Consider the following 18544-nt stretch of genomic DNA (forward strand, 5'->3'; position numbering starts at 1 on the left):
TTCAAATAATATGAAAGAAGATATAGTTTCCCAATTATATTTTTCAGTAGATTGAAAATGAAAACAATTATTTTAAATCATTTAATTTTGACCTTTGAGAAGTTGGGTGAGTAGGTAACCCATTTTCCTATCCCCCTCTATCTCTCTTAGAAGCTATATTTTTCTCAATAAATTTTTTCCTTCTCTTTAAAAAAATAATTTAAGTTTGGTTGTAGTTTATGTGGTTTGGAGTCATTTCAGTTCATTTTATTTAATCTGGAAACGGTGAGACAAAATTTTTCACTGTAACAGGTTTGAATTTGTTAATAGCTGAAGAAATAAGAGATGAGTTGTCTGTTTTTAAAGTACACATGTTTTATAATGTATTGAGAATTATGAGCACTAGGAATGGTAGCAATATACCTATATTCTAGCTACTTGAGGGGCTGAGGTAAGAGAATCTCTTAATCCCATGAGGTCAAGACCAGCAACATAACAAGAGCCTGGCTTGAAAAAAAAAAAAAAGAGGAGGGAGAGAAGGGAGAAGAGGGAGAGCAAGAAAGAAGGGAAAAGAGGCAGAAGAGGAGAAGAACAACTCTGAGATGATTTTGTCTTCTGTAGAGAAACTCTAATGTTTCTAGCAGGGCACAGAAAGCCCACCTTTAGAGTCTTTAGTTTAATAAATTAGCCTACATTACAATAGTTATTTCCCATTCAGAATTCTATTCTGTTTTTTATTCCTGTATACTGTATTTCCAAAGTTGGGGTTATGTAATGCCTGAATCCATAGTTCACTGGCAAACACGCAGGTGAACTCTATAAAGGTTATGTTTTTAGGGAGCAACCATTATAACAGAACCATCTCGACACCAGGCCTGCCTGGTAAACTGAAGGAATACTAAAAGATTAAGGACAGGAAAAAAAAAATCTTGTAGTTCAGTTTATGAGGGAACATTTCACCAGAAAGACTAAGAAAGAATAACTAATTGTTGAAACCTAGTGTAATAGATTGAGTAGATTAAAGCAGAGGCTGGCAAATTAAAGATCATTTGGGGGGGATTTAAAAACTTTAATTATTGAAGTATATATGTGCTCTGTAGTTGTTCATATGTTTATTCTGTGACTTGGAGCTGAAATATGTTGTGTGATTCTTTGTGTGTAATATGGAAAGGCAGGGCTAACACATGTGGAAGGAAAGTCAGGCCCTGAGAATTTTGCTTTCCTTTGCACCTAGTGCTACTTCTGTGTGCTGAAGCCCCATCTTAGTCCAGGGCAGAAATACAGAGTGAGCCTGTGCAGAAGGTCCCCAGGCTAGAACTGACCCTTGGGGAATTTGGCTGAGAGGACAAGAAGCAGAAAGTATGCAGAGTTCTCCTTCCTCTCCCCACACTGCGAAAAGATCTGTTGCTGGTGATAAACATGATTTTTTTTATGTTGTATTTTTTTTTTAACGTGCACTAATACAATAGCACAATAACTTGACTAAGACTAGAAAGTAATAAGACTGGCATGTTCGTCTCTCATCTCCATATGGTGTGTATGGTGTTAATTTAAGGAAGTCACCTATTATGAGGGGATTTTATTGGTTTGCTTTTTTTAAAAAAGTGCAGGCTTGCTATTTTTATTTCATTCATTATGATAATCACAAAGAGTAGCCTTTTTTTTACACATTTTATAAACAAAATGATGAAATACCAGTCAGTCGTGTCAGAGTAGTTATTACTTATGCTTATTAATGAACTTCTCACTACAAAGGTTGGCTGGCTATGTGCACAGGACCAACTTCTGATCAAAAACTATCACACGCTGATGGCGGCGAAAGTCAGTAAATGTGTCTTTTGTTTTATACAGGGAATAAATAGCACTTATTGCCCTATAATAGATGTAATAATGCCATTTCAGATGATCACACATTTTTCCTATCAAATTATGATCTAGTAAGTGACTGGTTTAGGGTTCAGATTAAGTCAAGATGTATAGCTTTTTTGAGACAGGGTCTCACTTTGTAGTTCAGTTTGGCCTTGAGTTCACTGTGTAATCCATGCTGTCTTAGACTCATGGTGATTCTGCGGTCTTTGCCTCCCGAATGCTGGAAGATGATAGTTTTCAAAGTGAAACCTACCTGGTTTGTGGACATTTCCCACTTGGAAATGTTAACTTTCCCCTAATTTCACAGTAGCCCACACCAGGCTCCTGATCCTAGAATGGAGCTTTTGGTGTTCTGCAGACCTGGACTTCACATCGTGAGTTCCTTTGGGTTCATCCCTCTCTTCCAGGTCTGCCTGCAGTCTTTTCTATTTCCACAACTGACAGTCACTCCAGCCGCTTAGCATTTTACATCTGAACCTCTGACCCAGGTCCCCACCCAGTAGGTCCCACCGAGGCAGCCATGCTCTACTCGCCAACACTTCTTCAGATTATGTCACGTCCCTGCCTAACCTGTGCAGATTTCATATTTCCCACGCCATCACACCCAGACTTCTTGCCTTGCCTTGCGAGGCTTCCCCCAAATGAGATTAATCTTACTTATTTAGCCTTCCACTTACTCCACTCACATTTGTTATGCTCCATAACTCCAGGGAGGCCCTTGGGCCCTGGTCCCTTGGTTGCCCTTGTCTGCAGTACCTTCCCTCAACCCCTGTTGTCAGCTCTGTGCTGCAAGGCTCGTTCTGTGTCTTTCCTCTGGTCTCTGCGGCGGCACACCCTCACTGATCTCCTCCCCTTTGAACTCTTAAAGCATTACAAATGTCTCTACTACATGCTATAGCTCTTAATTATATACCTGCCTGCACTGTTTTATAGACAAGTCTATAAGCCTCCAAAAGTCAAAATAAGCCTTCTCTATCCCTCACATAGTACAAGGTAGGCTCTCTGTCGAAGATATTATTTCATGTCTTTTCTTTCCACATTGAGTGAGGAGAGGATTTCTTATTTTCAGATTGTGTTGTTAAGTACTAGTAATGATAGTATCACAAATTATTGCCACAGAATAATCAATCACATTAATAATATCAGATTATAAGGGTTTTATCTATTAGCCACAACAAGAAAGAGAGAAAAGAGGGAGGGAGGGAGGGAGAGTGAGAAAATGCCCAGAGCTAGGGCTTTTAAGTATTAATTCAAATGTTTTGTTTTGTTTTGTTTTTTGAGACAGGGTTTCACTGTGTAGTTGAGACTGACCTGGAACTCACTATGTAGCCCAGGCTGGTCTTGAACTCGCAGTGATCCTCCTGCCTCAGCTTCCCCAGTGCTGGGATTACAGGCATGCGCCACCACACCCAGCTTCAATTCAAATGTGTTTTTTAAGTATTGATTCAAATGACATCAACACAACAAAGCACTACTTTCTTCTCTACATGGCCCATCCTTTAAAGGCAGCTACTAGTGTATGATCATGACATCCTCCACATACCTTTAAGTAATAGTCCCATATACTGTCTTCATAAATCTGTCTCCATTCCTTCCCCTGTACCCCAAACTGTGAGTTCCTTGATGTCAAGGACTGTTACAGAGCTAGAAACCAATAAATTCTTATTGAAGAAATTAAATGTATCATATGCTACAATGTCGATGAATCTTGAGAACATTGTGCCAAGTGAAATAAGCCAGTCACAAAAAGAAAAATACTCACCTCACCTTTATCAGAACATGCTTGACCACTGACATGAACCAATAGACGCTTCATTAATGTTTCAAATGCTGGTGGTCATGAAGAAACAGGACAGCATTTTTTCTGATTTAAATCACCTAAAAATAATGATAAGTGATTAAGAGGTCCATAGTAGTGTCACTGTCTGTTGGAATTCCAACAAAAGAGTAATTTCAAATGCTGAAAGTTTTTAAAACATATAAGCTAGAAAATAGTGTTATAATAATGTGTAATCATTACATTTGATTTATTGTTGAATACAGCTGTCAATTATTTGAGACAGATATAATGAGATAGGTATAATTTTTACTTTTTCTGTTACATTTTTAAATGTTACATGAGATGGGTGTGGGATGTAGTTTACTCCTTTTTAAAGAAAAATATAAATAAAAGCTGAAATTAAAACAGAACAACTTAGCACAGAGACAACTGACCTTGTTCATCAGAGAAAGAAAGCCAAAGCTAGTATATCCTTTTAACTCTGCCTACTGTTTATCTACCTGTAATCAAGTTTTTCTTATAATTTAATATATACACAAGGCAACTTTCCCAAAACTACTTAATACTTCCTCTGTTGTCTTTTCAGCAACTTCAGGTTAGTGTCACACCCAAAAAGGGCACACCTCTTTAACCCTTTCAACTCTTGAATCAAACACACCCTTATTAAATGCGCATTTCACGGGAACAATCAGTATCTGTCCTTCTCTTTGGCTGGGGAGAGAGCAGCTCCTCTGAAGGTGAGCTGGTGAGTTAAAGGAGGTGGACTGGCAGGAGAAGATGGAAACCAGGCTGTTTTGAGAAGTAAGAAGATCAATACCAGTAATGTGGGCAGAGCTGCATTTCCCTTCCTGTATTCTCTTGGCATATATGTAGAAAGCAAAAAGGAAGCATCAACATGGTAAGAAATGAACTGAAGATTTGTTGTTTCCTCATTGCCTAAGACCTTGTTTTAAACTTTCATAGTAGTATTACCATTAATAATATTAAGTACCTTCACAGTGTACTTATTGTCTAGATCTGGCAAATTCTTTGATCTTAAAAATCTTAAAAAAACAATTTTGTATAGAAGAAATAGAGTGGGAGGCTTAGTACCCTCAGAGACTGTCTTAAGGGGAAATGAAAGTGCCTGGGAGGTGATCTGTGCCGTCTGATAATCCAGGTTCTTTCAACTAGGTGATCATTAGCAAGCTGCTCTGGTCAAATGCATTGGAGTTGGTGCCATTAGCCATTCTAACAATTTGTTTCATAGAACCTGTTGTCAAGTGTGCTACAAAGAACTAGTTAATCACTTTTTCTCTCAGTTAAAAATAGCTTCTTTCTCAACTCCTTTTTAAATGTCAGAGGCAAACTGATATCCAGCCCCTTGGGGAAAAAGACTAGTGGGAAACATTGTTTCGAGAGGAAGGATTGATTTTCATTTTCCTTCATGGTAGGAGAATTTAGAACTCTATTACACATTCTTTTAAAATGTAGGTTATCTTTGAGATGTGCTCTGCAGTGGGTGTTGGCTACCTGGTGCTCTTGCTGGCCTGCCCCATAACAAGTTATTATGTGTTGCACATACTTACCCCAAACAAGACTTATTAGGATGGAACCACCTTGACTTCTTATAACCCTGTTATTCAAGAAGTGCTGGAGATTTAAATTATGTTAAGGGGGGAAAAGAGCAATCTTGTAAGCTTTTAAGAAAAAGAAATTTATCTAAAACCTATTATACTTTAAAAAAAATCATTAGCTACTTTTATTATATATGGTATTCAAAACCCAAAACGAGTATTAAGTCTATGCATATTGTACTGCAGCCTCCGTTTTCACTTTACAATATGTTGTAGATTTCTTTCCAAGTCTGTGCATATGGTACTTTTTTTGTTTGTTTATTGGCACATTTTAGGTATATACAATACAGTTAATTCATCATTGGGATCTTGTACCTTTATATGATGTATCTTAAAACCTATTAAACTTTGCCTCATCAGTTTGATCATAGAGGCATAAATATAAAACCTCCAGTAAGTGTTGGGCATTATGGCCTCAATTTTCTTTATTAAAACTTTTTAATACTTAACACTTTACCCATCATTTCCTATTTCGACCATAATGGCTTAATAACTACACTGACAAATAATGGCCTTTACACTAAGGTATAATGTCTTACTCTTCCCCTAGAAATCTTAGCAGAATTCCTATCTTGTGTTTTCCCAGGGTCGGGGGAAGCCTTTTGGAATGATTGGTTAAATTAAAATGAAAAATCTTGGTTTAAGAGCATCATGACTTTGAACCTTCAAAAGTATTTTAACAAGTAAAATTTCAGATATTTTGATCAACCGCCTTATTAGTACCTAATCATAAATACCCAAAAATGTTCCAAGTAGATTGATTTAACTATAGTCTAAGAATGTTGGTAGGCAAGCTCGGGGTGCGTAGGTTGGTGAGAGCTGCTGGAGGAGGTATATTTTATAGGCCCCAGCCAGCTCAAGTGTGAGTTTCCCCCAGCTAGGTAGTTCCAGGCTGATCATTACAAAGGCTGTTTCTCCTTTGAGTTTCTCTGCAGTCTGAGATAAAGGTACATGGAGAGGTACCTGGTATTAGTACTTTTGTGGTAGGGACTAGTAGAGTAGTGACTAGTGAGAACAACAGTTGAATTTTAAATGGAAATGTTGAAATGGGCAGAACCTGCTGCCTATGTCTGTAGGCAAAATCAGGACTGGAGCAAAATCAGGAAATCCTGGGCGTACAGACTTGCCCGCCTCAAGCCCATACAGGCATGGGGTTTGCAAAATGCAACCCAAGCGCACAAGCTGAGGCAGAGAGAGGTGCCATCTGAGCTCATGCTGCCTGCCTAGAGCCGTGAGAGGTGATGAAATGTTTTATTTTCAAAACTGAAGAAGCAGCAGATTTCTCTCAGTCCCCTCACTCCCGACATATACACAGTCCCATCCTCTGGCACTTCTACCCCATCCCACCTGCTCCAAGACAGTCTGATGGGGCAGTAATCAAAACAAAATTCATTGGAGGGGAAAGTAGGTCAGTCTTCCTGAGGGTAGAAAGAAGATGAGTGGAAGGGACAGTAGATTGAGGGAGTAGAAAAAAGTTTCAGATACTGAATGAAAACCCTTGCAGGGAAACTTCCTTTTTTTTTGTACTGGGGATCAAATTCAGGACCTGGCGCTTACAAGGCAAGCAGCAGAACCACTGAGCTAAATCCCTGGCCCTTTATTTTTTGGTTTTTTTCAAGACAGGGTCTTACTATGTAGCCCAGGCTGGCCTCAAACTCTAAGTGAACCTCGTGCCTTAGCCTCCTGAGCCTGAGTGCTGGGATTACAGTTGTGCACACCTTGCTGGAGATTCACTGGGAAACTTTGACAGGCCCCACTCAGCTCAAGTGTGAGTTTCCCCAGCTTGGTAGTTCGAGCCCAGTTCTTTGGACTGCTGGAGGTGCTTCTCATGGCTCAGGGTCTAGTCCAGTCCTGAGACCTGCTCATCGCCTTCCTGCCCTTCCTTCTTCCACACTGGCTTTGCTTCTCAGTTCTTTCTGTGCCCACTGGACCTGTTTCTTCCATGTTTAGGTTTAACTAGACACTTGTGCCTGTGTGCATACGACCGGGAGGGAGGGACACAGAAACAGAGAGAGAGTCAGTTGCAGCCAAAAAGAATAGAACAGGAGATGGAAACAGAGAATGGCACAAATGCTTTTAAGTTTATTTGAGTCTCACTTAATGGGATTCAAGCTCTATGCGGCCTTGGACCAATCACTTTCTATACTGGTTTTCTCAGATGTAAAACCAGGATGATAATTACCACTGCCCCTCCACCATGACTTTTCAGGTATCTGACAAGTAGTAGGTTCTTAAGAAAAATTAGCTGAATAAATCACAAAAGAAAAAAAATGAATGGCCAATAAGTATATAAAATGTGCTCGATGCTATTAGAAACTGAAGAAATGTGTGTTGTCTAGTTATTGCAAAGTATAGCTTGTATCAACAAAGTTATAAAATATAAACATGGAATATGATGACTAGTTACAAAGCAAGGAGCAGATAACTAGATGTGGGCCAAGCAGTAGAATATTGCTGCCACCACCTGAGTCTTCTGTGGTCTCTCTGGTCACTTCCTTCCCTTACCACCATGGCCAGAAGTAGGTAGGGTGAGGGGCAGTGAGGCATGTGCCTTAGGGAGCAAAGTTTAAGGGGCTACCAAAAGAAAAGACACAGTAATCAAGATATATAATTTTTAATGCATCTTAAAATAAAAGTTAAGGCCAAAAAATCTAGACTTTTAAATAAAAGCAGGTTCTTTTCCACAGAGAAGTATCCATTACTCTTAACTGCTGTGATAATCATGTTTGCTTTCTCTTATGGCTTTACTACCTATGAATATATTCTTTTTTAACCTATGAATATATTCTAAGAAAATATGATGCAGTGCTTCTGCTCTTGAATCTTTTTTTTAAATTAAAAAATGATCACAGCAGGAGACACATTGCCATTAATCTCCCTCACTGTGGACACACTCACCCCATTGTTCTTGCGGCTTTCTGCAGCAGTTCTGCAAGTCTTCTTTCATATCTTCAGTTGTACTGCCGTAGCTGCCTTGATGTCCTGAACTGATTCACAATGTTTACCTCATTCTTGAATTTCATATAAATGGAATTATACATGTAGTAGTTTCTCATTTGTATCTGAATTCCTTCAATCAAGATTGTATTTATGAAATTCATTCATGGATTGTGGACAGTTGGAGGTCACTTGTCTCCATGGCTGTATTCTCTGGCACACCTACATTAAGTCACCACGCCCCTGGTGAGGAGGCCTGGGTTCACTGTAATTAGCAGTGCTCCTGTGAATGTCCTATGTACAAGTCCCGGAACAGTGCCCATCAGCTTCTTCAGGGCAGCAGTGTTCAAAGTGAGTTCTGGAGACAGTTGAAGATTCCCAAGATTTTTTAAGGAAGTTTATAATATCAAAACTGTCTTCCTAATACTGATAAAATGTTATTTGCTTTTTTTTCCTGTCCCATTCTTGAGAGTATACAGGGGAGACTTATTCTAAAGCAACATGATGCGCAGTGATGTTCTGGTAGCTAAAGGATGTGTCCTGAATGTTGTTAACTTTTAAAATCTTTAAAGTTTTAATTCCTAGCCTAGGTATATCAGAGGTTTCTTAGATACAATCTGCGTAAACAAAGGCTTTTAGCTGAATTTTTAAGAATGCCATGGGGTTCTAAAATCAAAGTTTTGAGAATTGCTACTCTAGGGAACATTATGAGGAGTGGGATTGCTCATACCATATATGCATTTCTTTCAGTGTTAGACAATGCCAAACTGTTTTCCAAAATAGTAGTACCAGGTTTCACTCTGATTACATATTTTAGAGTTCTTATTTGTCCACGTCCTCTCTACTATTTGTATTTATCATTTTTCAGATATAGTGGTTATATAAAGGTATTTCTTCATATAGTGGTATATAAACGTATTGTGTTTTTCTTTTTCATTCCCTTGGTTACTAGTTTGGAACATATCTTACGGAAATAAGGCTGTGTATAGAAAGAAGCTACAAATATGTTTTCAGCAGCCTGCAATACATAGGAAACTAGGAATTGTGGTATGTTGACATGCTAGAACTAAATACAGTCTTTAAAAATGTTAGTATAGAAGTGTATTTAATGATATGAACACAGTGAAAGAACAATATACCAAATTTTCCATACAAAATGATACTTTGTAATACCTGAAAGAAAGCCAGGAAGAAAAATAGCAGTGGTGTTTTAGGATAGAAACATTCTATTTTCGGGCTGGGGATTTAGCTCAGTGGTTTTGTGGCCTGCTTTGCAAGTGTAAGGTCCCGAGTTCAATCCCCATGTACAAAAAAAAAAAAAAAGCCAGGCATGATGCCTGTAATCTTAGCACTCAGGAGGCTGAGGCAGGAGGATTGCTTTGAGTTCTGAGACCAGCCTGGGCTACATAGTGAGTTCCGGGTCAGTCTCAACTACATGATGAGACCCTGTCTAAAAGAAAAAAAAAAAAGAAACATTCTATTTTCTTCATTGTAGTTATTCATAATTCTGACTTTCAAATATGAATATGTATTTGTTTTATGGTTTTTGTATTGATCAGGTTTGTGTCTGCTAAGTGACAAATAGCTGAGATAATCAATTTGTAAAGAGAAAAGGTTTCTTTGGCTCATAGATTTGAAGTTTGCTTTTGCCTTTCTGTCTATAGTGAGGCAGCACACCACAGCAGGGAATGTGTGACAGAGTGAAACCAATCACCTCATTGCAGGAAGATGAACACAATGGCAAGGAAGGCACCTGGGTCCCGCATTGCTCTCTGCAGTCCTTTCTCTAAAGACCTACAGCCTTTAATTTAGGGCCTTTGAGGGGCACTCCCTATGAAGCTATAGCAGTTCCATTTTCCATTCCTCTTTTCCTCTGCAGAGACTGGGTTAGGTGTCTTATAAACTTTTCATTCGGTCCTTAAAACAATTCGAAGGATGAGTATTTCGGAAGCTGGATTTTGTGAAATCATTTGAGGATAGTAAAGCTAGAAACAGGCCTTATTAGTTGCATGTCTTCTAACATTGTTTTCTACTTTTTAAAAAATTAACAAGAGTAGATTTGTGCTTGTTTCCTTTATTCTAGCTTTGACATATTAAAAGTGTGTGTTCACATTCTGAAGACATGTTAACTCTTAAAAACTGCATCAAATGCAGCTATCATTTTTGCTCCATCTACCAGTTGATCAGGTTCTTGTTATTTTCTTAGCCTTTGTAACTCTTACATGGGCAGCAAAACATCAGCAAAGTATCAGACTGTGAATAATGCCAGCTGTCACTGTCATAGAGTATTACGTGCTTTGCAAAGCAAATTCACATGTATCATGTCGTGTGACTTTCTCAATATCCTGTATAACAGATGTGGAATTTTTGAGATGATAAATTATTTGATTACTATTTAGTAGTATTTCTGAGTTTTCTTCATGAAAGCAAGCATTCAGCTTATTAATTTGAAAAGTATTTCTAGGAAGTCAGTAATTTGTAGTAGGAATAACAAAAAAACAAAATTTCTGGGCAATATACATTAGTTGTTGATAAAAATTATTCCATTTTCTAAAACTGTATCCACTATTTTTTGCCATACTTTTTAATTTTTTTATTTTTTCCAGTACTGGAGATCAAACTCATGACCTCACGCCTGCGAGGCAGACACCACTGAGCTAAATCCCCGGCCCTCTGCTGTACATTTCCATGTGGTTAAATGCTCTCAAGTTAGGAAGTCTCAAGGCCACTAGCCATCACAGAGGCAGCCTAGTTGGCAGTGTTGCATTGGAAGGGCTTGTCCATCCCTCTGCAGAGTTGCCACCTCCACAGTCCTCTGCCTGTTCTTAGGCAGTGCTGCAGACCTGACTGCTCGCCCACCCCGCCCCCATGGCTGGTGGGAGAGCAGGAGGCTGTCTGTTCCCCCTACCTCTTTACATTTGTCTGCCCCCTCATATCACCAGTGTGATCAAAAAATACAGTGAGTGTCTAAAACTTAGTGGAAGACACTCAGCCATTAATCCTCCTCAAAACATGTCCTCTCTCTTCAAACAGACATCCCATGCATCATTTTCTCCACTTTCTGAAGCAGTTCTGGAAGTTCTCATTCGTAAGTTTCTTTAATTACACTGCTGTGGCTGCCTCAGTGTCCTGAATCAATTCCATACATTTACTTTCATGACCACTTTGTCTTAAGGGAAAAGCCAGAAATCACTTGGTGTCACATCCGGTGAATAAGGTGGATGAGAGTACTTTGTAATGTTTTTATGAGCCTATCTTTCCATTGGATGGTGATCAGCAGCAGCCTTCACTGTATTTTTTTTTTTTATTTACTCCTTGTAAAGGCACAAAGTAAGACTTCTAAACCTATAAAGTTTTAAAATTTAAATATTAACTATATATTTTTATCCCACTTCATGTTGGGTGTGGGTCTATGTGTGTCTATATATTAATCTCACAATTGATGATTAGTCCTTTTACTACTTTAATTCTGAGACTCACTGACAGTTTAATGGTGTTTTAAAGTAATTATTAACATGAGTTACTATGCAAATCATTCATTTTAAATTGCATAGTTGAAGATGCTTTTTTGAGTTAGTGAAAAAAAAACTAATTTGACAATTTCACAATGAGCGTATTTCCATTTTGCAGTTTGTCTAAACTTTAATTAGAAACTAGTCTGTCATTTGATTATGTTGATCAGCATGTACACCCAATCCAGGAGGTAGAATAAGAAATGCTTTTGCTATAAATTTCAGATTCCTTTATCTCCTTTTAGTTATACATTGTGCACAAGAAAAATATACACCAAATTGGGATTATACAGCTCAACTGTAAAGCAAATTAATTCAGCTTGACAGTTATCTTTGTGAGAAAAAGAAAATGTTAGGGACACTGTTCAATTTACATGTAGAGAGGCATTCTGGGTTACTTGTTACTCATAATTAGGCACACAGTTAGTGTTGGTTCGGATCCCAGACCAGGAACTTGGGAGCATAATTAGTGGAGAAACTGAGGAAAGTAATGAAATATTTTAAGAAGTGTGGGCAGGGTTTTAAGGAAACCAGGAGTGGTTAAAGAAGCTTAAGATCAAGCCAGGCATGGTAGAGCACACCTGTAATCCCTGAGGCAGGAGCAGTGCAAGTTCAGGGCCAGCCTGAGTTTATATAGTGAGACCCTGTCTCAAAATGAAACAGACAAAAGAGAAGCTTAGGCTCCAGGGTTCTTCACTCACTATGGCCTCTTCCAAGGCCCTGTGCTTAAATCTATAACCCAGAATTTTGCATCTTTTTCCTTAAAGAAAGCTCTCAAAGTAATATATACTTCAGCCCTACAAAATCTGTCTATACCCCAAGCAAAGATTAGTGAAACACACACCAGCTGGCACATGTTGAGCCCCTTTCTCACTTGAAGCCTGAAGGGACAAGAGGAGAAGCAGTGACTAGAACCCAGAGAGTCAGCCGTGCGGAAGCCCTGGTTGCACTAGCCCACTCAACTGAGAGCCTCCTTAGAGGGGGAAGAAGGGGAAATACTGCCTTGGCTTCACTCCAGCCCCTCTCTGGTTAGTGCCCTCACTGGCCTAGTCTACCCAAAACCAAAGGCAAGAGGGTCAGTTTTTATACTCCATTGTGGTACAGGGCCTGGCACACAGACTCAGGTAAAGAGGGGTGAGCCAGCAGAGCACCCAGCACACAATGTTTCCTCAGTTAACTGAATTCCAAAGCAAAGCTCCGGTCACAAAAGGGCTCACCTGTTGTTTGCTCCATCACAGTCACTGTTGTTCTACTTATTTTTCTGATGATATAATTTCAAATGGAAATTTTTGCTGAGCTTTTTATTTTGGGGGGCAGTGAATCCAGGGAAAACAGAACTATATACCCCCATTCCTTTTTAATTTTTTAAAAAGTTTGATACAGTGTCTCAATGAATTGCCCAGGTTGGCCTCCAACTTGCAGTCCTCTTGCGTCAGCTTCCCAAGTTGCTAGGATTATAGGAATGTGCCATCACACCCAGCGCTGAGCTAACTAAAGCCTGATGTTTGTCTTGGAAAAAATATTTTGACTCTTTGAGCCATGATTTATTTGCCTCTTTCAGTTAAGGAGAAATTTCTGTCACAAAGTAGATGCTTAATAATTATTAGTGAATGAGTAAATGATTCTACAGTTTTATCTCCCTTTCTCATTGGTCAAATATAAGTAGCTTTAAACAATTAGATTTCACTCTATTTTATAAAAAATCAATAATTCTTTCCCAAAAGTAGGTGTCTGCTATTATTATTATTATTATCCTCACCATCATCATTATCAAGCTGGCCCTGAACTCACTGTGCTGACAAGGCTGGCCTTGAACTCACAGTGATCATATTGTCTCAGCCTCCTAAGTGCTGAGATTTTAGGTGTGTTCCTCCCAGCAAGGCTGCTTTTTAAAAGAAACTTTTTGGAATGATGAAATTTGAACTCTGCCGTACATAATGGCTTTCAGTAATGATATTAAATAATCCCTTTTTTTAGGACACCATTAAACCTGAAAGCTAAAAATGTTTTTCTATGCTTTCACCCAGTAATATATCTCTGCTGTTATACCATGAGATGTGATTGTTGTTTGGTTTAAAGTGGCAGCATTAGCTTTTGTTAAAGAGGGGGTGGGGGGGTATAAAAAGAAAAAAGGAAAAAAATGAGGGAAGGGGAATAGGAGAAAAAGAGAAATCAAGCTATATAAAGTCCTTTTGATGAATATGATCATTATGTATATTTAAACTGTACCAATAAAATTAATAAAAAGGGGACAGCATTAAAAAAAAGGAGCATATTGAGGTGTAAGTGAAGCTATGTGTCTGACATATACATTGAAAGGAGAGACAGACACTTTTAAAAAAGGAAAAATAGCAACCAAGATGAGATGGGCATTGGAAGGGGTGACATTTGGTAGAAATAGCATAGGGACAAGTAAACATTCCTCCCTGGAAGACTGGCAGGAGGGACGATGGTGGGAGAGGCTCTGAAGATCTGACGTGTTGTACTACATGAAATTAGACCATAGATCAAGAATGACTGACTGTAGCCATTTCATATGCTTTTTCATAAGAAGCCTATTTTCCTGAACAGTGTTACAGTCTGGTCATTTAGTACAAGCTCAAGTCTTCGTGTATTATAGTAGCCTTGGAAGAAACTGCTAGTATAGCTCAAATGGAATAACAGAGGTTCATCATTCCATTTCCAGAATCATTAAGAAGCAGCTAAATCTTATTTAGTATATTCTGAGAGAGGGAACTGGATATCATGGTGGAAAATATTTACAAAGTTAAAATGAAAAATTTCAGTGGTTAATAAGTCAAGGTTTATTTATGTGAACATTTATGTGTGCTGTATATAGTAGCACAAGCAGCATCAAAAAGGAAAACACAGGCCAGGGATTTAGTTCAGTGGTTCTGCCACCTGCCTCACAAGCACAGTGTCCTGAGTTTGATCCCCAGTAGCAGAAACAAAACAAACAAAAGGAAAACACAAAATAGGTGAGGAAGATAGTTATTCTGTTTTAATTTGGTGTTGAGGATTGACTTCGGGGCCTCACTGCACCTCTAGCCCTAGTAAGTTCATTTTAAATGCCTCTTCCAAATCTAGGTCTGTAATATCAGGGTTCCACATCTGAATCCTACCTTAAATTTAGCTTTATCTCTCTGCCACTGCAGATGTGAGAGGATATTCAGCTGTACACTTATCATGGGAAAAGGCAACTTCTAAAAGTCTTCAGAATGAATGTCTTGGAAGTTATTAAAAAAAAGATCTCTTATTAGTCATTCCTGCTTTTTGTGGTATTTCTCTTTCATGCAGCATAATTCTATGTGATTTCTATCCAACTTTGAACTATTTCTCTTTTTTGTATCCCTTCCTTACCCCCTCTGCTATCTTTCATTGTTTAGTTAGCAGTCATGTGGTTCTTGTTTTATTAAAAAGATTTTCTAATCCCTATTTTTACTTTTAAAAGTTAAAGGGAAAATAGTTTAAATTCTTATATTTTTGAAGCCATACAACTAAAGCTTTTTTTAAAAAATAATTTATTTAGAAAGTCTGGAAGATAGAGCACTAAGCTAGCATATGCAAAAAAGCCCTGGGTTTGATTCCCGGCATGGCAGGAAAAACAATAATAAAAAGAAAAAAGAAAAAAATCTCTTTAGAAAAAATAACTACCTCACCAACATATACATATACATATGTTGTGAGGCTAAAGTATTGTCAAAATAACATGGCTAATTGCATCATTCATAATAATAGCCAACTGACTCATTCCTCACTATAGTTGAGATCTACAGTATCTTTCAGAAAAACAACAAAGTGAGCTCTTAGGGATTCACAGGTGTGTAAAAAAAAAAGTTCCTTTTGTACACTGATGACCAAAATTTAAGACACACAGGCGAGGACATGTAAAAAGTCTTCATCTGCTCAAGTCAGAGCTGGGCTGGGAGCCAGCAGTAAACCTTCAGAAATGGAAGTTCATGTGTCCACAGCTGAATCAGTTTGCATATTCTTCACATGGGCAGAAGGAAGTGGAACACTCTCCACTACATTGAAGTCCTGGGTAGAAACAATTTTCATTCTCTTTTGGATAGATCTGCGCTACTAGTAATCTCTGAGAACACTGATAACTCCTTGAAAAGGAAGAGGACTGTTCCTTTTCTTTACTAGCAGCAAATATTTGATGTCTGCCTTTAACTAGACGTCTTCATGCAAACTGTTGACATTGACGACAGGGCAGTTTTCCTGTTGTCATTGAGGGCTTACTTTCACCAGGAAATGAAAACATAGGACACACGAGACTTTTTTCTTTAGACAAAATTATTAAAATTGCCATTAATCCCCCCAAATCTCTTTTAAACAGCTTGTCATATTTTCAAATAATATGCTCTATGTATATTTTTCTTCAACCTCCTATCATGTGTTTAGGTGAAGACCCCTAAATTTAAAGCAATGATTCCAATTGGTAATCTTAAAAATCAAAACAAACAAAACCAAATACTATAATACTCTTTTGCCACATGTCTAGATAAAGGACATCCTCTAATATGTTAACAGTTTATCCTATATGTCCTGGCATTAGCTCTCCCATAAATGAGATAACAGATTTCTGAAATTATACCAGTACAAGGTAACATTTACTAAATGACACCTGTGTGCTACCATACTATAAAGGTTGCCATTCACAGACCAGCTTTTCAGCCAGCTCCACCTTGTTCACTACACACTCCTGGAGTACGATCTCATCAAGGATGCTTGTAGTGTCCCCTGACAAGTCACATTTCACGTTAGCCAACAAGAGCGCTCTAAAACAGTCCTGGCACACAACTCAAGCACCATCTGTAAAACAGTTCTGTGGACTGCTCCCATCCCAGTGGGTGGTGGGAGGAAGTCAAGTAAAAGCTCTGCACAGGGAGGTATGTAGACTGCCTTCAGTAAGGAGAGCGGAAGGTACTGTGCATGGTAAGAAGATAATTACAGAGGTCTTGAGATTACAGTTGCTCTGAGAACATTCAGCCTAGAAACCCTCAAGATGCTTCCCAGGTCCAGGACAGCTGGAGGTAGAGGAGGTTGGGGGTCTGGGAGAGTACATGGGCCTGATGGGCCCTCGTGGCCTCTTCACAAAACACTCCCTTTTCTAACATCATCATCAAGGTTGAGAGAGAAGGTGCTGGGTTTGTGGCTTCCCATCTAAGATTTAAGACTCCCACCCCCCAAAACTCATACTAATAAAGTGCTTACTAGCACTCGGACCATTCATTTTCTTGTTCTCATCTGCCATACTTCCTCCATGAACACTGGAAAAGAATCCCTGACTAAAAAGAAACGCACATCCTGTTTAGGAAGGGGTGTTCCACGAAGATGTGACTGTGTATTTTACTGAGGAGCAGTGGGGCATTGTGAACCCTGCTCAGATGATCCTGTTCAGATATGTGTTCCTAGAGACCCACAGGGACCTGGCCTTGCTGGGCTCTTGGGGGAAGACTGCCTTCTCTTGTGTAGGAGTCAAAACTTCGAAATATGAGGGCCACCCCCTCCATTAAGGACTATGAAGTATGTGTACCCACACCAGACAGATGTGCCTCACACCATAGTCTGCTATTTCCAGAGGAACAGCTTTATTTATGAAGGTACAATTTGCATATAACAAATTATAGTGTACCCATTTTTCAAAAGGTTTTTACCTGGTGCAATGACGAATGATTACAGTGGTGAAAGGCATGGTGGGATCCTCTGGCCATAATGGTCTAATGGGCCGGTGTGGACAGAGGCACTGGGTGGTGTCTTTACTCTGTTACTCAGGAGCTTCTGAGGCTCTCTGCTGTTGTCAGATAATTTACAAACTTGTCAGGCTGACATTCTGTCATCCATTAGGTGACCTTTGTCTAGCTGTCTTTTTTTCCCCAAAGAGATGGGATCATTTTATTGTAAATTAAGTAAAATTTTAAAAGGGGACATGAGGTCTCTCTGGGCTGGCCTTGGACTCTTGGGCTCAAGTAATTGTCTTCTCTTAGCCTCCAGAGTAGATGGAAGTACAGGTACTGCACCTGACCAGGTATCTGTTTAAGTGTATAGTTTGATGAGATTTTAAAAGACAGACACACATTGTAACTATCGTCACAATCAAGATGTAGAAATTTCCATTACCTCCCAGAGTTTCTTTAGGTCTTTTTTTCAGTCTTAGTCCTGCCTTCTCCCACACCCTGCCCCAGGCAACCACTGATCTACTTTGTAGCAGTATTTTGTTAGTTCTACATTGTCTCAAATGTCATAAAAATCCACATTACTGTATATATAACCATTTGAGTCTGGTTTAGTCATCCGTGTCACTCTGTTTCAAAATTTTGCTACTTTTCCTTGTTGAGTAATATTTTGTTGTACAGGTAAACAATTTGTTTATTCATTCATCAGTAGAAAGGCATTTGACTTGTTTTCAGTATTGGGCTATTATGAGGTTGCTATGAACATGTATAAATAAAACTGAAATTCCAGGAGATTAAGCAAAACAGTTTAGAAGTATCTGGGGAGTAAAGTAGTCAAGTACTTGATAGCCAAGTTGAAGAGCAAGTAACTGGTTTTGTAAAAACTATTGCCAAAAGTGAGATGGGAAAATAAATGCCTAACAGCAAGGAGAGGACTGCTGATTGGGCATTGAAAACATTGCAACACCATTGGCAGGACAGAATGATACAGTTGTTTAAATTTGACAAGGACTGGAACTGAGCCAATAGACTCAAACCTATTTTCCCTGGCTACTTCTTCAGGACATGTTTCATGGCCTGTAGAGGCAGTGGAGACAGAGAGCCCTGTGTTCAGAGTCAGAAAGATTCTACTGGCTACAGAGCTTGGGCAGGGACCAATCACCTTGGCCA

At 38.9% G+C, this 18544-nt stretch overlaps 1 protein-coding gene across 1 annotated transcript in view; it reads left to right on the forward strand.

Moving 5' to 3' along the window:
• The window catches only part of Crybg1 (crystallin beta-gamma domain containing 1), a 115929-nt gene that overhangs the window by 43328 nt on the left and 54057 nt on the right, over window positions 1-18544 (forward strand). The gene's annotated exons all lie outside the window — the stretch shown is intronic.

This window comes from Fukomys damarensis, unplaced genomic scaffold (genome assembly GCF_012274545.1).
Source record: "Fukomys damarensis isolate Sample0158 unplaced genomic scaffold, DMR_v1.0_HiC HiC_scaffold_14, whole genome shotgun sequence".
Taxonomy (NCBI): Eukaryota; Metazoa; Chordata; class Mammalia; order Rodentia; family Bathyergidae; genus Fukomys; species Fukomys damarensis.